This window comes from Peromyscus californicus, unplaced genomic scaffold (assembly GCF_007827085.1).
Source record: "Peromyscus californicus insignis strain IS unplaced genomic scaffold, ASM782708v3 Scaffold_4__1_contigs__length_199733344, whole genome shotgun sequence".
Taxonomy (NCBI): Eukaryota; Metazoa; Chordata; class Mammalia; order Rodentia; family Cricetidae; genus Peromyscus; species Peromyscus californicus.
Window position 1 is genome coordinate 30,601,359 of NW_026294562.1, and position 24,057 is coordinate 30,625,415.

The following is a 24,057-nucleotide window of genomic DNA, read 5'->3' on the forward strand; positions in this document are numbered from 1 at the left end:
GTTGGCAGGAGGCCTGCCACGGCCATGCAGTTTGCGACCAATGTAGGTCTCTGTGTTTGCTTGGTTGGGTCTGAGGGACTGGCAGGTGAGGGAGATTTGTCCTGACTGTGGACCAGGCAGGAAAACTCTAGCTACATCTTCCCCAACTTAACACATTTTCTACTTCCATTTTAAAGTTTAATTCAGCAGTCCCTTCCACAATCCACTGTTTCTCAGCAGCTGTTGTCTGTTTCCTTAGCATTCAAAAAATTCAAAATTGACAAAGTACCATATAAGGTCTAAACTCCCTGTGTTATAATATTTTCCATCCTTATGTGGCTGCTTCTCCTCCTCATCCACCTTCCCTTCCCCCTCCCCCTCCCCTTCCTCCTCCTTTCTCTTCTTCTTTGTTAGTTTACTTCTCTCTTTAAAAACTTTATTATTTTTTAACTATTTTTTTTTATTACTGGCTAAACCCTTTTTCTTTCTTTTTTTTTTTTCTTAAGCCTATGTACACTGTTAAATACACTGTAACCTGTTTAGAGATTTTTTTTTTTAATGTCTGAACCTGCTTTATTTGGTTATCTGTCACCTTTTCTGTCTGCATGAGCAAAATCTTAATCAGCTACATAGCTTAGCTCATGGTACACTGGTGGTTCAAGCCCACAGGCATTGGCCAGGAGATATGTCTTTGTACCTAAGGCTGGCATGAGAGACTACAGGACTAGTAAGCTGCATTTGGCTCTGTTTTTGTGTGTTTAAAACCTTTTTTAAAGCTTTTTCAGGTCTTATATGGAAATACATTCCCCCATGTTGGATGCCATTTGTAGTTGGATGTTTTGTCAGGACCGTTGGCTCCCCAATAATGACACAGAAACTTACTTTTAATTATGAAAGCTCAGCTGATAGCTTAGGCTTGTTTCACTAGCTCTTATAACTTAAATTAACCTGCTTTTGTTAATCTTCATTTTACCATCTGGCTTTTTACCTTTCTTTTATTCTGTATGTCCAACTTCCTGCATCTCCATGGCATCTCCTGTGTGCTTTAATTCATCCCTCTTCCTTTCTGTCCCCAGAAGTCCCATGCATACCTCCTGCCTAGCTATCAGCCATTCAGCTTTTTATTATACCAATCATAGCAATACTCCTTCACATATATCCTACAATATTACTGGGCAACTTCATCCTGGAATTAGTTTGAAAGATGAGAAGGATTTGGCATGTATTACTGCTCAGGAGATATTCACTGACTAACAAATTCTGGAGAAGAAAATCATGGAGACATAGTAGACAATTTGGGGACTGCAGCAATTTGAACAGGAATGGTTTAAATCACTGTAGCTTAGATACCACCAGCATGAAATATTAAAATTTATGGGCATAACCTACAATAACTAAATCAGAATTAGGGTAGGTTAAAAGATCTTTAGCTTTCTATTTATTTATTCTAAATAAATACTATATTTGGGGGTGATTTGTTATATATGATAACTTTTTTTCAGAATCAATTTATATTAGAAAGTGATTGAAGTTGACTGAGGAATGGGCAAGATCATGAAAAACATTAAAAGGCTTATTTTTGCCTTATTTTTAAATTAAACTATGAAAATTATAAGTTAAGATTTTGTAAACAAATATATTTGCATATAAAATACCACACTCTGAAACTACAGATCATCTACACTGTCAGTGGCAACCTCATTTTCCAGAAATAGCAGTGGTAATGATTGTAAGAGTAGGGACTTTTGTATGAAATGTTGCTTATAAATAAGATGTTTACAAATGGGATAAATTTACATTGGAGTAGAACAGTAACTTCCAAAATCAAACTAATCTTCATATTTTTCTATCTTCAATCAGGAGATAGGCCAGGCAGGAAGGAACACACAAAGTCATAAAATTGCTAAGAAAGGCTACATATGAGAATGTCACACAAAGATGTGCTGTGGTCGGCCAGAACACTGACTTGTAGAAACTAAGCTGAACTTTTCCACCTATTCTTATTAGTTTTTAAAACAGACTTAGAGAGATAGTTGAGCTATTTAGAGCACTGGCTGCTATTCCAGAGGACCTAGATTCTATTCCCAGCACTCAGATGGTGGCTTACAACCATCTGCAACTCTAGTTCCAGGGGACCTGACTCCCTCTTCTGACCTCTACAGACTCTTCATGCACATAGTGCAAAGATATAAACACAGGCAAAACATTCATACACATTAAAATAAATAAATATGATCTTTATTATATTATACTATAAATATATAATTTATATATTATAAAAATATAATTTATATTGTGAATTTCCTCCACTATGCATACATATGATATCATTTTCTCCTTTGTTAAAATGTGAGATTGTGTTTAAGAATTCGTACCACAAAAAGTTTAGCACAGTTTGTCACATAGAAAAAGGTTCATATGTAGAATCAGAATTTAGCTTTTCAAAATAAATAATCAAATGTATATTTAAAATATATAATAAAATATATATGTCCAACTTTTCATATTGATGAATATTTTAAAAATTCCCAATGCTCAACTTAGCCATTCAAAGGCAGACCTGCATCCTGAAAACTTTATTGTATTTTGTAGTATTTTGATGGCATGCATTACCATCCATTTTGTCTTTCTTTAAATGGAACATTTTAAACTGGGTCAGCCACAATCAGCAGAAATTTACTGATTCAAAGATTTGTGGGAAACCCGAGATTAAGGTGCTACATTTGGTGAGGTCTTTATTGTGTAATAATGTGGTAGAAGGGCAAACAGAGGTCAGGAATCAGTGAGGAGTGAAACTCAAAGAGCAGCTTTAGTGGATCTGGGAGTGTTAAGCTCTCAAGGCCTCGTCTCATTACTGCTCAACATGTGACTGAAGATTAAGTTTCCGATGGATGCACTTTGGAGACCACCTTCATACTGCAGCACTGTTTGAAAACATCAAACATGTTTGATTGTTCGAGAAACCCACTTTCATCTGCCTAAGCTTTAGCAAATTGGTGGAGCTCATTTGGGAAACAAGGGGCTGTGTCAAGACAAAACAAAACAACAATAACAACTAAGAAACACCTCATTTCAGATGGATCCAGATTTGATTCTTAGGCTCATTAGCCACTGATGAGGTCATCTCATTTATCCATTGGTGCTTATTTCAGTTATCTTTGTGTTATAATTAAGTACCTTTGAGTTGGACCCATTCATCATGCAGCTAGGTTAGTGTCACTCGCATTAGAATTGCCTCCTCAGTTCCAACATCAGTTTTCAGTTTTCCAATTTTTTTGCTGTTTAAATTAATCAGTTGAATTAAAGGTGAATAATTACTGGCTCTGTTCCTATAGTAACAAGTGTCACATTCTAACAACTTAGAAATAAGGTGGGTTATTTTCAGCTTTCATTGTTTACAGGCTTCAAAACCAACAGTGGGGCGATATATTTTATTTTCTCTTTAGTAGTCACTGGGCCCTAATTAGGAGCCTCTAAGGGGAGACATAGGGCTCAAAGAAAGTCTTTTTAAGTAGACATCAATGTTAAGTGAAGCAAATGATATCTTAGCTTTCCATTTCTCTAAAGACCATAACTGTATGGCTCTGTCTTTTTTATTAGGAAAGTGCCACAGGTCCTACATGAAGAACATTCATGTGCTGAGAGCAACAGAATAATTAGCAGTTGATTTATTAAAATGTGAATCTCCAACTAATACTTATTAAGTACATATGTGCCAGACATTGTGGTGGGTGCTGGCGGCACACCACTTTTATAGAAAAATACAGTTTTGGTGGGTGAATTTAAATCAGAGTTAGATGAAACGTGTCTTACTTGGGCTGCAACAGGCTACAAAATCAAAACATACTTTGGTTTTAAAATTCTGAATTCTCTACTGCATTCCAGACTGAAAAGTCATATGAAAAGGAGGAAGAGGCAGAACCCTTGCTGTAATTATTACCAAGGAGTGGGAAGAAAGAGGAAAAGGGGGACAGTGCAGTGGAATGGTCCTTAGGAGAATGGACAAGGTTGATAGCTACCACTTTGAGGGCTATGGTATCCATTCCACAGACTAATGATAATTGTTGGAATCAACCACTTGGAAAACGTGCATGCGTGTGTGCGTGTAACTATGTATTCAAGACCTATGTAATTTGCTTTTAAGTTTTATATACTTACACAAATAATGAGCACATGTGCCCTTAATTCTGTTACACCCAAGATAGACATTTATACAAATTACCACCTTAAGCAAAACTGCTGGGAAACAGCTACAATTCTGAGAAAATAGGGTTGGAAGACAACACTAAATAACTTTGTCAATGATAAGGATAAGAACTCAAAAAAATTAGTTACCTGCTTTTTATATATGTTATTTCCTTACTACTACATATATAAATAGCATAATAAATATGCTCTTTCATCCTACAATGACCTGGAATTTTCTGGTAGAGGTGAGTTGGGGAGGACTGTAGCTTGTGAGTTACTGAGAAATAGCAAAATTGGACAGCAACTTCTGGCCTTGGATGCAGTTGAGTATGACTCATGGCACACTGAGACAATTGCACTCATGCAGGCATCTTTGTAGCTTACAAAACTCGGTTCAGGTTGGTGCCACTTCCTATGGGTGAAATTACACAGAATCACATGTACAGTCTGCTTTGTGTTTAGATTGTCCCTAAATATCTGAAAAGTGCTAGGGTACAATTCCATTTCATTAGAAGGACAATAAAAGGAGGAGCTATATTTCTCTCTCCTGCAAGTTGCAATTGATGCCTTGACTGGGCAGTCCTCTGCTTACATTCCCATTATTTTCACTGTTGTTTCCTCAGTTAAGAACTACGCCCTTTGCTTACTTGCCCTTTGGCCTGTAAGATACCTTTAAAGTGATTTAGTGATTTAAGGAATAATTAACACCCATTGAAGGAGGTGCCCCAACTCTGGAGATCAATCAAGGCAAAGATGAAAATTTCCAATAACGAAGGAAACAGGCATTGCAAAGGGAAGACTATATCAGGGCGGGGTGTAGTAGGTGCTGGAGACCTGGAGGAGCACCTGAGGTGCAGTTCTACAGCACTGCACTCAGTGTGCATGCTCCAGACAAATTGGTCAGAGAGTATTTCTTTCCTTGTATACTGTCTCTAATAGAGCCAGGCTGAAAGAAATGGGAGTATCTTCTTCACAGGAAAATGAGTCACAAATCTGCTGCTTGGACAGTAGTTTAGGAGATTCTATAATACCAAAGGTATCATCCCTTTGTATAAACACACAAAAATAGGACTTTAAGGCAGTTTCCATGAAGCCACAGGCTAGATACTTCAAGGATTCTTTTGGAGTTGTGAAGCTGAAAAAGGAGACAAGCTCTTTGGTTACCCTCACATTCACTTCAAAATGATCTATTTTATTTATGCAGTAGAGGATTCCCTGACTATCAAACCATTTGCAAAAGTACAGGTCAGACAGCAAAAATAAGGTTGCACAGTGATTTGTTGTCATGTGAGCCCACGGTATCCTTAGTCTTAACTGGAATCACACTGTCTTCTTTTCCTTTCTCTTCTCAATGAAACTGTAACTCCAGCAGTTGGGGAGTCTCTAGAGTCTACTGTGTGGGGAAGCTGTCTTATTATAGGGCTGGTGGCATAAAAAGAGATATGCGGGCAGCATCATTTCCAGCCTGGAACTTCAGGCACAATCTTCCATTCGAATAAAAATGCAGTCAGATTCACAGCCTCGCATCCAAAACGTAAGAGCTGTTTTCCCATAAGTGGGTGTAACTTAATTTAAAACATTCTAAACACAGTACCGTATTCCTTGAGCAGTGATTTGCCACACAACTGATGAAACATCTATAAAAGCGGCAGTGAACCACAGAAAGAAGATGACTTCAGAACATATGCTCAGCTTGGTACTTCAGTTCAGCCATTAGGTTTTCCATGTACCCTATGCTGTCAGCCTTTTGGCTGCTTGCACAGTGATTTGTTGTCATGTGAGCCCACGGTATCCTTAGTCTTAACTGGAATCACACTGTCTTCTTTTCATTGGAAGTAGTTTAGAAGATTCTACAATACCAAAAGTATCATCCCTTTGTATAAACACACAAAAATAGGACTTTAAGGCAATGAAGTTCATTGGCTTCATGGAAACTGCCTTAAAGTCCTATTTTTGTGTGTTTGTTGTACATGATATTATTATATGCAGCAACTAAGCAAGTGTCTGTAAAAGTCATCAGTCTGAAAAGGTGGAAAAGTGAGTTATCAGTCAACTTTCACTGAATTAATAAGATCCTCAATTAGCAGCTTCAATATGCAGAACTTAGCAAGGAGTTGCACCTTGGTGCCTGTGCTCTTTGCACTTAAATAAAAGTATTTGTTCTCCTGAATACTAGTATCCATTTGCAGTGTTTTGTTGTGTTTATGTGTGTGTGCATGTGGCATGAGGCACACCTGTGTAGGAGGGTATGAATTTGCGTGTGTGTGTGTGTGTGTGTGTGTGTGTGTGTGTGTGTGTGTGTGTGTGTGTCTTGCTTAGGCTAGAGGTCAGCCTTGGGTATCATTCCTCAGGAGCTATCCACATTATGTTTTGAGAAAAGTTCTCACTGAGAACCAGGCACTGTTATAGCTGGTTTTTGTAAGCTTGGTACAAATCTAGACACACTTGGAAAGAGGGAATCTCAGTTGAGACTGGCCTGTGGGCATGTCTATAGGCCAATGATGAGTTTATTTAGGAAGAAGTCACAGGGAGGTGGGATGGATGAGATTGTGAAGGGATTTGAGTAATAAGGAGTTTGCATGTCAGAGTTAGGTGATAATGAAATAGAAAATGGTTTCAAGTGAGAGACTGATACATGCTTGTTCATGCATGGTTTGGTTAATAGATTATAACCATCTCCAGGGGAGGAATCAGATCCCATTTATCATCTACTTCAGTTTGCTCTTAGTCAAATCACTCGTACACTGGTAACATATAACACATGCCTGCTGGATTATTAAAAGCATAAATTGCATAAATTAAGATGGCAGATTTTAATAACATGCATCTTATGTTTAAACAATTTTCTAGGACTTTTAAAATGAAACCATACTGATTATATCCCAAACATAGACTTAAACACAATACAACTGGACTCAGAAACACAATGGTCCTAATAGGCTTAGTGTTCTGTCTCCTGAAATATCATTGTTTCCTGTTGATCCAAAGAAGACTTAAACATGGCAACAGCTCCGAGAGTCTCTTGGGCTTATTGAGGAGATATTTGGTTTCCTTTATAAGTAGTTATTGCTAGAAACAGTAGCCTGATGCGTTGTTAGTAGTCATTTGTCTTTAAGAACAAAAATATTTGTATTCATTAGGGATTGTTCCCAACATCCTCACCTTAAATCTCTAAGAGTGATAAACCATTTGATTTTTCTGTGGGTGTTAATTAAGTTTTGTATTATTATTATATAAAACAAAATATGTTTTATTATTATGAATTAAAAATTAGAAAAAATATATTAGCTCAGACTTTGTAGTAAAATAATTTATCAGAGTAATACAATATAACCAACCCATTCTTCTTCTTTTTTGCCTTTTACATGCCAGGAGTAAATGCTGCTAAGTATTTGTATCATTCCAAAAGTTATGTTGAAATTTAATATCCAGTGTAATGTTCTTTAAAGTGGTGTTTTCGAAGATAATTAGGTCATGGAGGGTAGAACCTTCAGGGATGATTTCCGTGATCTGACAGGAAGAGTCTGTAAAGACTTCTTACTTCCTTTCTGTGTTTCATGATACAGTGAAGGTCACAATACAGTGAGAAGTTGTGGGAAGTTATCAGTAGCTGCAAACAACTTGGATGAACTACGAGTAGAAATCAACCTCACTGATAGCCTCATCTCATACTTCAATCCTCCAGAACCATGGACAATGGATTTCTGTTGTTTATAAGCAATATTATAGCAACTGCATCTGCTGGATAGTAAGTGAACAGGTGGCTGTTTGAAAGAACATTCTGACATGCTTCAAGTAGGAGAGCAGAGCCATTTCTTTCTGCGCTCATTTCGTTTGAACAGCGGCTTACCCAGCAAGTACTATTGTACTGGCTGTGAGCTACCACAAGTGTCACAAGAGATTCGACAGCTGGTGTCGATGACACCTTCTCTAGAATCCTTTGAGTGGATGTCACCATTCCCCAGCTCTTGTAGAAACTATTTGTTTAAAAATTGTAATTACAGTCTTTCTTCATGTGCTGAACAAGATGCAGAGCCCAGAAGGACTTGGGAAATGTCATATCTGTTGCAAAGTGTCTGGATGGCAAATGACTGACTTCTGCAGTGTATGACATCCTGTGCAGTGTATGACATCCCAGCCTTCTTACCTGGGGCGGAGCGGGGGGGGTGGGGGCGGGAGGAAATCTCTGTGGGATAGCCTATACTCCAGAGGCTAGTCTGCTTCCTAACACAGAAGTAAGCTCGGGACAGACTTCTCTTAGAGCTGTTTCTATGTCTGGCTCTCTCTGCTGTTGTGGAGTCCTTTCATTTACACTCCTGCAGGTTTCTTCTGAGACCACAAAATCCGCCCTTCATGCTCTTTTTCAAGGAAACCACATCTACTTACAGCTATGGAGAGTGGTCACACCACTCTCAACAGAATCACCTCTCCCACAGATACACTAGACTTAGAAGACATACAATCTTTTTAAAGAAGGTATATTTAATAAAGTAAGTGGATCAAGTTTATAAATTATTTAAAGGAGAGCATAGTGTATTTTTTCAAAGATATACAAGGATACTGCTTGAGGATTTTAAGAAGGAATTCTTCAGTTACATTATAGAAGATCTTTGAAACAAGATGATTTAAAGTTTGTCTGAGAATTGCTGTTAGGCCATTTTATCTAGTGAGAAATGGATAGTTACCATTATGCCACATTATGGTATGCCTTGGAAGCTAGGAAATGTGTTTGTTCTAAACTTGAAGGATGGTGGAAAGCCACTGCATGTTTCTGAACATCACCATAATTCTGTTGAAACTACTTCAGCTGATAACAGGCTTGCTACAAAGACTGAATATCAGTGGTGGGAAATAAAAGCTGAAAAGTGCACCAAGTTTAACAGCAAGATGAGAAAATGTGAAATTCCACAGTGCTGTTGGGTCTAGAACGAGGAGCAACATTTCAGAAGTAGAGCTGATGAGACTTGAAGTGTAATTGGATACAGAGAGCAAGGGAGGTTTTGTCTAAGTGGTGACCTCTTAGTGTTTTCACAGAGTAGAATTGCTGCACTGAAGAAAATGCATGTCAGTGTTCTCTTCAAAAATGCAAACACTGGGGCCAGGGGTGGTGGTGACTCAGTCACTAAAAACACATGCTGTGCAAGCTTGCAGACCTGGGTATGAGCCCCAGCAACCACACAAAAGCCAGACAAGCTTGCATGCATCAGTAATCCTAGTGCTCAGGTAGCCAAGAAAGACAAGACACCTGTGGTTTGCTGGCTAGCTAGTCTATCTGAATCAGTGACCTTCATGTTCAGTGAGAGCCCCTCTCTCAAAAACTAATGTAAAGATCAACAAAGGAAAACACCCAACATTAACCTCTGGTCTCTACATGCATGTACCAGTGTGTATAAGTGCATACCTCTATGTACTTTTACACATAGACAGACACATACACACAGTTTTATAGTTTTTAAATTCTGAATCAATTTAATGGGAGGGAATGCTGTCTCAGTGTTATATTCATTCATTCTTTAAAATATTATAAATAAATGCAAACTAATTACCTGATTTTTGTCACCTGTCATGTTCATGAGCTGAGAGAGGCAAGCAAACCTTTCTTCTCAGGTTTTTCTATCTTTTCAAATCTGGAGCCCTTCTTTCTGTAGGGTTCATAATGCTGTGTTGAAAGGCCTGTGGTGATTTATGACAGCCACATCCGGACTGTTTCCTGAATAACAGCCAAGAGAAAATATGAAGCCCAAATGGAATTTTCTAGGCAACCAAGGGCACCGCAGGAGGTGTGGCAATGCTTTAAGAAAATAAAAAATAAATAAAAAGCACTGCTAGCAAGTTCCTTGGTTAGTATTATGGGAAAGCTTTGGGTACCAAGAACTAGATTTCAATGCTGCTTCCATTAATAGTGAGTTTTACGTTTTTTTTGTACAAATCATTTTAATTCTGTGGGCCTTTGATTTCCAATTTCTAAAGTAGTACCTTCTTAAAGGATAATTGGGATGATGTAAATTTCCTTATATGTGCAAAATGAGAATTTTATTCTAACTAGTTTTACCTCTTTAAGGGAAGGGGAAGGACCTCTGTTTCCAGTATTGTCTTTCCCTGGTTCCTTGCTGGTGCACATCAAAGCTTGTGGATGGCTGGGTGATCTCTTCCTCTGAGTTGTGTTAGTGACAATCTGTGTACTTATTTTCTTTTATTTTGACTGAAAAAAAAGAAGCAAGAAATGAGCAGGAGCCCTTTTGCTATTAAAAATAAATGTTTTTTCTCTCCTCTCTTTGTCTTTGTTGGTGATGTACTTCACTTAGGATAGGTGAATTAGTTCAGTCCCCGCTTTTCTACAGAGTTGTATACTTTGTGATGAGCCCTTGGATTCTCTAACTATTAAGAAGAGTTTCCTGTTGAGGTAGCTGCTGCTGGCTTAGTGCATGGAAAAACTGTTGTTGCATCTTTTATTTTTACTTTTTGGCATTTCCTGAAGGTGACAGGAAGATAAAAAGTGACCTGCTGTTTGGTCCTCCCCTGCCTCCCTGAAACAGCTTCTCATTTTGAGTAATTGAACAGCTTCCTCCCTTTGCCTGTGTGTGTGTATATTCCTGTGTTCCTCTACCTCCCTCTGCATCCACCAGAAAAGAACCCCTGCTTAATAACAACTCCCAAACCCGAATTCTAGTGTATACCTGACTTATGCCTTTGGTAACATCATATTCAACAGAATAATTTTCTGGTGAGAATATCTGTCAATTCATGGCTACCCTGCTGCAGATAGATAGGACATGTATTGTCATTATTTACACTTTACAAATGAGAAACTGTGGTGGGAATAGAACAAGGTACTAGTGTGTCCAGACTGGAAGTGTAGCTGCAAGAGGGTTTTGTTTTCTTTTTCATAGACCTGGGGAGTTTTTAAATATGTATGTGTCAAGATCCCTACGAAGATGCCCATTGCCACAAAGCACACTGAAGTGGGAATGTGCCTGGCTCTCCTTTGGTGATTTTATGAGTCCTTGCATCCACGGAACAAAGCTCTGTGGGGGTTGACAGGATGATACCTGGGCTTCTGTTCCTCACAGCTCAGGTTATCAGCAGATGTGCTGCTGACTCAGTGAAGTGAACAAAAGAGAGTACATGCCATTCCTGAGCACAGTCCTCACTTTCTCTATGGCTAGATGTAATTATGCAATTGCCTTTCCTGTATGATATATATTTATATCTAACTTGAAGTCTTATCTGTCCTCAAAGTAACTTGGGCTTGACCTTTATCCTCTAGTCAACCTTTTCCTGGCAACTAGATCTTTAATTCTCTACTGTGTGCCTATGTGAGTCCCCTTTCAAGTCATATGACTTCTCATAGGCCACATTGTATGATAGCCTATTTTTCTGCATCTGTTTTTCCCATTTAGATTGTAACTAAGCAACAGAGCATCTCTGTATCCTTCATAGCATTTGGTGGTAGATGGAAACACCAAGTATGGGGCAGTAAATACACCTACCGATAAGAAGGTGAATCTTTTGTCTGCAACAAAAATCCACTGAAAGTTTATTTTGAATATATTTGAAACTTAGACAATGAGCAATAAAAACATCATTTATTTATTTTTTATTATTCAATCTTCTGACTTTTATTGTAGTTCCAGTGAAAGAAGTTTACAAGTATACTTTTCAATTCTCTTTTAAGACATACCATAATTTCTAAGCAGTTACTAGTCTGTTAGGAATGTACCAATTACAGTGACAGAGCCAAAAAAGTATTTTTGGTTTGCTCAAGTCAGGATGAAAATCAAGGTTCTTAGAACCAAACACACTCTAAGGCACAGTGCTTTGAACTGCACAGGACTGCTGCCCTCTCCCTGTGGGAACTAGGAACCAGTGAGCGCTATGGTTTGGGCACAGTTCTTGTTGAGAAATCATCAGAAGGATCAATCGATCTTTCCTAGATCAGGTTTGTGTCATGGTTTCAATTCAGAAAACTGTCGCCTAAGTTGAAAGCTGCTTGCTGAGGAAACCTTACAAAGGTACTCTTGTTATGGATTCACAGTTTGTTAAGTAAATCGTGTCTGACTCCAGTTGCTGGAGAACCGGAACTTGAAAGTCGGAGTGTGAGAACTGGCCAGGGCACAGTGACTGGGGAGAAAGGATTAAATTCAGCACTAGTAATATCCATTTCTGGTCTTTATAATATTCTCTAGACTGCCAGTTTTCTACAAAGGAAAATAATTAACCTGATTAACTCCCAACTCTTGCCTTCCTTTCTTGTATTAGTGGATATAAAGGTGCCCGAGGCAGCCCTTAGGCACATATACTGTAATTATACACCAAGCTGAATGGGACAAAACTAAAAAGGGTGCAAGTCCTTCCCCCAAGCATGAATCTCTGTGTTGGCTGAATGTCAGTCAAGATATTTCAGCAAATCACACTTGCAGTTACCTGATCTGTACCTACTTCTCTGTATGCCCCCAGATTCAGGAATTTCTCTCAGCCTTCCCGGAGGTCTGATCCATCACCTAGTTCTAATCAGACACTAGGTCTCTGTTCTCCTACAAGAACCCCTATTTCCTCTATGGTGATGGCCCATGTGCTCCAGACTTGTGTTGCAGGCACATGAGTTGCAGACAAGGCGGCTTAATGTTTTCTTTCTTTCTAAAATTGTAGACGGAATTCTAAACAGTCTTAGTAAATAAGAAACACAGAGGTAAAAGCCAAAGAGATCAGAGAGTCATGACTACCTTATCTTAACATCTCGCCACGTTGCTTCCCAGAGGAGAGAGTTTCTTCCTATCTGACTTGTCTTTTTATTGCCTTTCTGTTCTACCTTCCCATTGGCTCTAAACCCAACCACATGACTTCCTCATCACTGCCTGACTATACAGACCTCCAGGTCTCTATGGTTGGTACTGGGATTAAAGGTTCCTGTCACCACACTTGGCTGCATCCTTGACCACACAAAGACTCTGCCTGCCATGTGATCAGATTAAGGGCATGTGCCACCACTGCCTGACTTTGCCTATGGCTCACTATAACCTCTGATTTCCGGACAAACTTTATTTATTAACATACAAATAAAATCACATTTCAGCACAAATAAAATTTCACCATATGAAATCCTTAGAACTTGCAGGGTATCCCATCATTTCTATTCCTGTTTTTCAGTTTTGTTTTGTATTCCTACCTCCACAGATCCTGGTGAGAAGTAACTTTTGACTTCCATATTGTCCCTGTTTTGTGTGCTCCTTACAATGTAGACATTTTGAACCTGCTCCCATATGTAAACTTTTTAAATGCCAGCTTCATATTCAAGTTGCTATTATGTCTTTCATAAGGAGGGACTCAGTAGTAGTTGAATAAATTTCAAGTTTTATTAAAATAGAACTTAGTCCTTTGTTTCTCCCATCTCTCTTAGATTCCATAATATAAGTAAGTAAGAATTTAAATGTAAATTTTTTTATCACCTAAAGTAGAAATAATATCTGGTCATTGAGATGTTATTGGTGGGAAAAATAACTATGGAATTTGTCTCTATATTGGACTGTGTATACACAGATGAAGAATGATTATTATACGACACTGATTAATTACGGCAAAACAGGTGACACTGCTTTTTAAAAATACAATAACCAGAGATGGTAAAGTGTGGTTTAGAGGAGGGAACTACAGTGATTTCTGCTTAAGGAAGTTCAGGTTCCAGGGTCTCTAACTGCATCCAATGTAATGTTCCCTGGCCCTACACTGAGGATCAAGGAAGCACTTGATTACCTTTTGGAAAATAGGAACAGGTGTTAGAAACACCTACTCAGTTAGCAGGCTTCCTTTTGCAATATTGAGGATGGGGAAAGGTTTGGGGAATGAAGAAATTTGTTTTCTTAAACACTAAGAAGGGGCTTTCAAATTATAGGACTTTGGGAAATTTCACCAGGGCATAGACAGGCAGAGGACTGAGCATGGGTAGAGGGCTCAGCAAGGGAGACAAGGCACAAGGCAACCTGAGAGAGCCCAAAGCTGGGGCAATGGGAGTTTTTCTTTCACTGTGGACACGCTCCACCAAGTGTTATATTTGACATGCGCTGCTAGGACATGACAGGAACACTCCCAGGAGTTTATATTCTTCTCACTACCTGACTCAAAAAGAACAGGATGTGGTGTAGAGAATTCAGAGGAGATGGCATATTAAAAATTGACATTAAATCATGCACTCTTTCTGTTATACCCTGTCGATTTATCTCCTAAAAGCATTTGATGACTGAGAACCACTACTGAGTTCACCAGTTTTGGGTAGACTGAAGCCAGCAGATTTTCAAATGGCTTTAAAAAGTTGACTGAAAATCCTCTCCAGCAAAGGGGGAAGAATTGGTTTGCTTAAGCTATCCATGATAAATTGGCTTTGAGGTTTCTGTGTTTGTGTGGAAGGGAGAAAAAAAAAAAAGATGTGTTTTTGACTGGTACTGATGAACAGATGAAAACTGTTCTCTGTTTGAGAAGCTTTCTCCTGTGAACTGCAGAAGTGTGTCCTTTGCTGTGTTAAGAGTGTATAGATATGCACTGGCTTGTACTGAGAGTCCAGTCGACAGCCTCTTCTAACTTTCATTGTAACCCGTGTCCCCAGGCATTCATGGGGCTACTCAGGCTTCAATCCAGTGATCAGGTAAGTGTTTGGAATAAAACAGTTGAATCCAGCTAAAGTAGCATAGTTCCACCTGATAAGAGTCAAGGAATGTACGTTCATACATATATTTCACATTCTAAACAAAGTCAGCATTCATCGTCCACTTTGTCTCTCATTGAAATGTTATAATGATGATTGATAATGAATTAGATCTATCCCTGGTAGTAGAGTTTAATTTTCTACTCACACATTGCTTTCTTGGAATATTATTCTTGCTGCATTTTTGCCATTTTTCCTGAGAACACATAATTATCACAAAGAGCAGATTGGTATGAATGAGACATGGAAGCACAGCCCAATTAGTATACAGAATTTTTTACTTGTTCTGTTTCTTTCAATTTCTGGTTGTGAAAGGGCTTGAAGTGTTTCTTAAGAACAATTCCCATTGCCCTCAGATTCTCTCTGGATGTGTTCAGGTGCAGTTTTCCACAAATGTGAAGTAGTTGAAGTGATTATTCACAGTGATGACTTTTTCCTGGACTTAATTACTTGAGACTAGTCAACAGTGAGCCCTAACTTTGGAAAATCAGACTTTTTGCTTGGGGTATTTGAAAAAATCTATTCCATATCCTTTCTAATGCAGCATGCAATAATTTTATCTCCATAAAGAATGGACATTTGCACGTATATTTCTAGGAGAGTGACTTTTGCAGAAGATGACTAGATAGTTTCGTATGGAGTAAACACTCATTTGGAATCACTCACTGCCTGAGCAGATGTTAGAAGAATGTGCAATATATTCTTAGTGAAATCAGTGTTGTAATTAGGTTGAAACTCATTTAGGACTTTTTAAAAATAATATTTCTATAAAGGAGAAAGTTAACAAAGCTTAGTTTTAAAAGGACTTAAAATGAACCTATCCTGGTACTGTACATTGTGTTTGTGGTGTGTGTTCATGTGTGTGCATATGTGTGTGTGTGAAGGTGAAAAAGCAGGAGGATTTAGGAAAGAAAAATAGATGTTGGTTATAGTCTTTACCCCTCATCTAGGAAACTTCTCTTTGCAATAGACTGAGACTATTTCAGAAAACTACAACTGATCTCACTTCAGCAGCACATATACTAAAATTTGAACAATACAGAGAAGATTCGCATGGCCCCTGCTCAAGGATGACATGCAAATTTATGAAGCAGTCCACATTTTTGAAACAAGACATTTCATGACAAAGTCATATTCAATCAATATCTATCCAAAAATCCAGTCCTACAGAAGGTACTAAAAGGAAATCTCCAACCCCAGGAAGTTAGCTATACCCATGAAAATACAGGCAATAGATAATCCCACACCAGCAAAAATCAAAAAAAGGAAGCACACACCACCACTACCACACAACACCATTACCACCACCATCACCACCACCACCAACAACAAAATAACAGGAATTAACAATCACTGGTCATTAATATCTCTCCATATCAATGGACTCAATTTGCCAATAAAAAGACATAGGTTAACAGAATGGATGCGAAAACAGGATCCCTCTTTCTGCTGCGTACAAGAAACACATCTCAACATCAAAGACAGACATAACTTCAGGGTAGAGGGCTGGAAAAAGAGTTTTCAATCAAATGCACCTCAAAAGCAAGCTGGTGTAGTTATCCTAACATCTAACAAAATAGACTTCAAACCAAAACTAATCAAAACAGATGGAGAAGGACATTTCATATTCATCAGAGGACAAATCCACCAAGATGATGTCTCAATTATGAACAACTATGTCCCAAATACAAAAGCACCCACATTTGTAAAAAGAAACATTACTAAAGCTTAAATCACATATCAAACCCCACAAAGTAATAGTGGGAGACTTCAACACCCCATTCTCAGCATGGACAGGAAATCCAGACAGAAAACTAACAGAGAAATAAGGGAACTAACAGATGTTATGACTCAAATGGACCTAACAGGTATCTACAGAATGTTTCATTCAGACACAAAGAATATACCTGCTTCTCAGCACCTCATGAAACCTTTTACAAAAATATTGGAATAACCCCCTGTATCTTATCAGATTACCATGGATTAAAGTTGAAGTTCAAAAACAATGCAAACTACAGAAAGCCCACAAATGCATGGAAACTGAACGACTCTCTCAACTGAATTACCACTGGATCAAGGAAGAAATAAAGAAATTAAAGACTTCTTAGATTTCAATGAAAATGAATGCACAACATAACCAAGCTTATGGGACACAATGGAAGCAGTTCTAGAAGAAAGTTCATAGCAGTAAGTGCCTGCATAAAGAATGTGGAGAAATCTCACACTAGTGACTTAACAGCACACCTGAAAGCTCTAGAACAAAAAGAAGCAAACTCACCCAAGAAGAATACATGATAGGACAATAGTCAAACTGAGGACTGAAATCAATAAAATAAAAACAAAGAGAACAATGCAAAGAATCAATGAAACAGAGTTGGTTCTTTGAGAAAATCAACAAAATAGACAAACCCTATCCAAACTAACTAAAAGTCAGAAAGAGAATATCCAAATTAACAAAATGAGAAACAAAAAGGGGGACATAACAACAGACACTGAGGAAATCCAGTCAATCATTGGGTCATACTTTGCAAACCTGTACTCCACAAAATTAGAAAATCTAATAGAAATGGACAAATTTGTTGATAGATACCATATACCAAATCAAGATCAGATAAATAATTTAAATAGCCCTATAATGCCTAAGGAAGTAAAAGCAGTCATTAAAAATCTCCAAACTGAAAAAGCCCAGGGACAGATGGTTTCAGTGAAGAATTCTACCAGACTTTCAAAGAAGAGCTAATATCAGTACTCCTCAAATTATTCCACAAAATAGAAACAGAAGGAATATTGCCAATTTTTTTATGAGGCAACAGTTGTCCTGATACCTAAACCACACAAAGACTCAACAAAAAAACAGAATTACAGACAAATTTCCCTTATGAATATTGATGCAAAAATACTCAATAAAATACTGGCAAACTGAATCCAAGAACACATCAAAAAATCATCCACCGTGATCAAGTGGGTTTCATCCCAAAGATGCAGGGATGGTTCAACCTGTGAAAAATCTGTCAATGTAATCCACCATATAAACAAACTGAAAGAAAGCAAACACACACACACACACACACACACACACACACACAAAATCATCTCATTAGATGCTGAAAAAGCCTTTGACAAAATCCAACACCCCTTCATGATAAAAGTCTCAGAAAAATCAGGGATATAAGGAACATACTTAAATATAATAGAAGCAATATACAGCAAGCAGAGAGTCAGCAACAAATTAAATGGAGAGAAACTCAAAACAATTCCACCAAAATCGGGAACAAGATAAGACTGTCTACTCTCTCTATATCTATTCAATATTGTACTGAAAGTTCTTGCTAGAGCAATAAGACAACAAAAGGAAGTCAAGGGGATACAAATTGGAAAACAAGAAGTCAAAGTATCACTATTTCCAGATGACATGATAGTATACGTAAGTGACCCCAAAAAAATTATAAGGGAACTCCTACAGCTAACAAACACCTTTAGTGAAGTGACGGGATACAAATTAATTCAAAAAATTTGTAGCTTTCTTCTATATAAACAATGAAAGGGCTAAGAAAGAAATCAGGTAAACAACATGCTTCCCAATAGCTATAGACAATGGGGTAACTTTAACCAAGCAAGTGAAGGACCTGTATGACATGAACTTCATGTTTTTGAAGAAAGAAATTGAAGAAGATTTCAGAGGATAGAAAGATCTCCCATGCTCATAGCTTGGTAGGATTAACATAGTAAAAATGGCCATCTTACCAAAAGCAGTCTACAGATTCAATGCAATCACCACCAAAATTCCCACACAATTCCTTACAGATCTTGAAAAAAAACAATACTCAACTTAATATGGAAAAAACAAAAAACTCAGGATAGCTAAAACAATTCTGTGCAATAAAAGAATTGCTAGAAGTATCACCATCTTGATCTCAAGCTCCACTACAGAGTTATAGTAATTTTTTTTAAAAAAAGCATAGTTATTGGTGTAAAAACAGACAGACAGGTGAGTCAATGGAATCAAGTCAAAGACCCAGACATAAATCCACACACCTATGGACACTTGATTTTTGACAAAGAAGCCAAAATTATATAGTGGAAAAAAAGAAATCATCTTCAACAAATGGTGCTGGTATAACTGGATGATGGCATGTAAAAGAATGACAGGAGATCCATGTCTATCACCCTGCACAAAACTCAAGTTCAAGTGGATAAAAGACCTCAACATAAATCCAGTTCTTCAAAACTCCACACCACCGCCCACTAAGCAAATGATGGTTTAAAAAATACAAATATGTGATGTAGCTTCCATAATAGCATCATTAAAAGACTCAGAATGAGGAGAGAAACACATGACAAGCACTGCTCAACCAGGTTTCATAACCCACATGACATTTTTTTCCTCCCATGCTATTTGTTCCATGATATTCTAGCATTATGGCTAAGCATCAGGTATTTGGTACCCAGGGCATGAAGTCAGGATGCAAGTTAGGTTTGACATGATGTACACAAATCCTGCAAAAAGTAGTTTTGAAGAACACAAATGATGCTGTCTTTTGTTTGCTTGCTGTTTGTATTCTTGTAATAAGGTCTAGCTATGCAGCCCAGGCTGGCATCAAACTCGTTTGGTGCTCCTGCTTTAGCCTCCGAAATATTGAGCTTACAAGTGTGAGATACCAAACACAACCTCATCGTTAAACTTGTTAATCTCCAGTGAATTACTTGAACACAAATTTGTTTCTTAATCACTTTGCATGTCCACAATGACTAGAGGCCTCTGCACCATGCAGTCATGTAGAAACCCACTTTGATGAACCCTTTGACATACAGTTGCAAATGTGGGGAGATGACACAGTCAATAAAGAGCCTACCTTGTAGGAATAAAGACAAGTTTGAATCCCCATTACTGTGTTAAAGCTGAATGCAGTGGTGTGCAGTTCTAACACCTAGCTCTTGGGGCTCAGAGCTACAGAGACAGAATTCCTGGACCAGTCAGGTGAGTTGAATTAATAATCTCCAAATTCAGTAAGAGACAGACCCTGTATCAAAAAATAAGATGGAAAACAATTTAGGCCAATACTGATCTAGACCTCTGTTTATCACACATATGTTGGTAAACTTACGTATTGTATTAGCATGCATATGCGCACACATCCACATGACACGCATGCATCATACCCCATACACATATAAAGAGGATACAAAAGACTACCACTTGAACTTTGAAACCTTCTGCCTTTAAGTGACAGATATTGCCTCTCTACTCTTTTCATTGTATATATAAAGTTACAAGGCCACAATCTTAAAAGCTAACGGAGGGCAAAGTTACCATTTTCTCAGAACAAAGGAAACCAGAGTAATTATGAATAGTTCAATGCCAGTTAGACCTGCCAAAAATGACTAGAGTCTCAGAAAGGGAAAGGATTAGTGTAAATTCATGATCCTTTCAGAAGGAAAAAAAAAGCTCAAAGAACATTTTTAGTAATTAATAGCATATTTGAAGAACCCACAAATGCAAATCTTTAATAATTAAAAAACAAGGAGAATCTTTTTCTTTAATTATTTGTCTATGGTCATTGGATGATAAATTATAAGTGATTAAAACTACCACTTATGATCTTACAAAATTATATCTCTTGAGTGATGTTTCTGGAGTTTTTAAAGTAAAGCTGGTCTCCATGGATGATATATACTTATTTTATTGGGAGGATCAAAACAGGTGTGGAAATTAAGTGGTGAGAGACATAGATGAAGAAAGCCCAAGGAGAAGCCTTGTGGAGATCTCTGATTTATGCAAAAGATGGAGAAGGTGCAGGGTGGAGGTTATTACTATGGTCCAAGGTACTTTGGTCAAGAGAGGTTGGAAAATTTATTCCTGTTTATAAAACTTACATTTACAAAATCTCCCCACCTGTCTTTATTGTTTATGCCATCTTTACCTATTTCTTTCTTTTTCTTTTGTCAATACAACAAAAACTATAGAGTTGGTATAACTGCCATCCTTGTCCTCACAGAATTTTTTAGTGGGTGCAACCATGGATATGTCCAGAAAATATTAAATAGAGATAGAAAACAGCACTTCTAAAACTAAGGCATTATAGTAAGGGTTCTCTGATGGCATAGCATTGGGGGGAAACAATAAAGTAAAGAAACAAGCTTTAAAATTGTATGCAGAAGCACCTTCCAGATGGAGGGCATAGTAAGTGCAAAGATCCTGAGGTAGAACTGTTACTCTGCCATTCAGTGCTGGTCTTTACAAACTAATGCATAGTAGCTGATGACTGAACATTTGCAGGATGAACATGTTGACCCATCACCAATGAATTCATAATGAAGTAGACAATGGGAGCTTGACTGAAAATACATGTACTTGGTGTAAGTAGAAACATTCAGTATTGCTATGCACTAGGCAGAATACTCATGCTTTTACATAAATTATCTTACATAGCTTAGAAAACAATCAAGCATGAACTCATCCTTGCGATGATTAGTTTTTTTTTTTTTTTTTTTTTTTTTTTTGGTTTTTCGAGACAGGGTTTCTCTGTGTAGCTTTGCGCCTTTCCTGGGACTCACTTGGTAGTCCAGGCTGGCCTCGAACTCACAGAGATCCGCCTGGCTCTGCCTCCCGAGTGCTGGGATTAAAGGCGTGCGCCACCACCGCCCGGCTGCGATGATTAGTTTTTAATGGTAACTAGCCATGACCTTGGAAAAGACTCTGAGTGAGGGATTGCCTAGACTGAGTTGGTCTGCACTCATGCCTGTGGGGTATTATATTGATTATTACCTGATGTACAAAGACCCAGCCCATTGTGGAAGGCATCATTCCCTAGGCAGGATGTCCTAAACTATATAGAACAGAAAAAAGTTAGAAGCAAGCAAGCCGGCATCGTGAGTGCATTTTTTTCTCTCCGTTCTTGACGGTGGGTGTGATGTGACTAGCTTCATGGGTTCTTCCCTTGGCTTCCCCAGAATGGTGAATTGTAACCTGGAATCATTAGCTAAAATAAGCCATTTCTCTGTAAGGTGTTTTGATTAGAATATTTTATCACAGCAGCAGACATGAAGCTAGAACAATCCCATTTTCCAGGTAGTAAGTCAGCTAAGGTTCTATGGTATAATGGCTAAGAATTTTTGTTCTAGAAATATGTTGCTGGAAGTTTCTCTGGTCCTGCCTGGCCCCACGGTCCAGACAAATCTCTTCCACCCATGGTTCCACAGCCACTTATAAAATAATTACTCAGAGGCTTAATATTAATTACAAACTGTATGGCCTATGGCTCAGGCTCATTATTAACTAGCTTTTACAACTTAATTCAACCCATTTCTATTAATTATGTTTTGCCACGTGGCTTCATGGCATTACCTGTTCTCTCACATCTTGCTTCTCCTGGCAGTGGCTCACAGCTTCTGCCTGACTCCACCCTTCTTCCTCTCCGTCTTCAGTTTGAATGTACTGCCTAACATTATTCTGCCTCAGCATTGGCCAAACAGCTTTATTTATCAACCAATGACCACAGCATACAGAAAGACATCTCACAGCAGAAACAGGTTGAGGAGATTGCAGTAACAGCTTTTTCACTTGGAAGCTTTGTAATCATTTACCATTTGTCATTGCTGATTGCATTTACTCACCAGTAATATACATAAATGATATGGGAGGTTGGTGTGAGGATTGCATGGATTAACCATGGAAAATACTTAGAACAGACTTTAGCATAGCGTGCTACAGGTCTTCTAAAGGCCATCATCATCATTTAAAAAGATTGGCAACAAGTAAGGGAAATTGTTTAAGACTATGGCAAAGAGTTATCAAGAAAGGTTCTTAAGTTGAGTTTTAAATGCAAAGTGGAAAAATAAGTAATTTCTCTAAATGGTGTGTGTATGTGTTTCAACTGTCTTAGCATTCTTTGAAATAGTATATATATATAGTATAAAAATATGTTTACCACATATCCAATTGCTGTAATAGTAGTTCCCCAAAATACTTCAAGGCTTTACAACTTACAGGCATGAGAAGAAAATTATTATCATTTTCTGCCTTATAACACACAAAAAAATAAATTCAGGCCATTTTTTTCTTTTGTTGTTGTAAGTTAAAAACTAGAAAACAATGTCCAAGCAGATGGTCAATTTGAAGAGGAGGTGGGTGATACTTAAGCTTCATATCCCCTGAAGATGTTTGGTTTAATTGTGTGGAAGGGGTATGGAGTATGCAAATTTGTGTGCACTTCTATTACACAATCTGTATCCATGTGACAACTTCTTTTATAAAAGGAAAAAAAAGACCTAAAAGTATCATCTGAGTTTACATGAAGGAAGAGAATGACTCAATTATTTTATGTGTTTGAAATATCTTCAACTTTTATTCACCACCTTCTCTTTAGGGACGCTAACAATTCCTAGGTTCACACTTTCATTACTGAGATGACCAACATACTTCTGTGTTGCTTTTGAAACTTAATTCAATTATGTAAATTAAGATTACATGATTATAGAAACAGAAAATTCAAATATGAAAGAGCAACCAGGTGAACGTTAATCTTCACGATAAAAACGTAGTTAAAAATTCAAATTTCATGCTAACTCATAAGATGTCTAGTGTGTAAAAAAAAAATAACCCCCCAAAGTAGAAGGAAAGGAGAATCTATCATCTTTGTGTTTTCATATGCATATACATACATATATATGCATACACATATGGATGCTTATAAATTGGTATTGCTGAAGGTTGCTAAGAAAGACTATTATAAATCTACTGGGTTATTGCAATTTTAATACACTGGAATTCAGTAGCTATTATGAGAATTCAATGGTTTGTTTCTATTTATATTTACATAAATAAAATCTCTATGCCTGCAGATTGTACTTTATGACAGGAATAATTTTCTATCACAGAAATTGTGTTTCTGCATCTGGGCTTAGCTTTAGGCTCAGACAGACAGACTTTTTAAGAGTGAATTATTACTTACACATTATGGTTCTGTCCTCAGTCCTCCTTGGCTTGCCTGAGTTGCCACTAGAATGCAAACCGTGTTATATATATCAAAGTATAGCAAGAACATGGAAGATCTACTTCTTTTACCATTTGAGTTCCTTTCTTTCTTTTCTTTCTTTCTTCCTTTCTTTCTCTCTCTCTTTCTTTCTTTCTTTCCTTCCTTCTGTTTTTTTTTTAATGATTCCCTAATACCGCTTAGGCATTTCTCTACAAGGGT

General features: G+C 37.7%; 1 protein-coding gene and 1 non-coding gene across 2 annotated transcripts in view; both read left to right on the forward strand.

Annotated features, from left to right (window-relative positions):
• Prkg1 (protein kinase cGMP-dependent 1) overlaps positions 1-24,057 on the forward strand; it is a 1,138,884-nt gene that overhangs the window by 136,263 nt on the left and 978,564 nt on the right.
• On the forward strand, positions 15,862-15,968 carry LOC128095732 (U6 spliceosomal RNA). Its single transcript, XR_008213344.1, has one exon. It is a non-coding gene; the product is annotated as a U6 spliceosomal RNA (small nuclear RNA).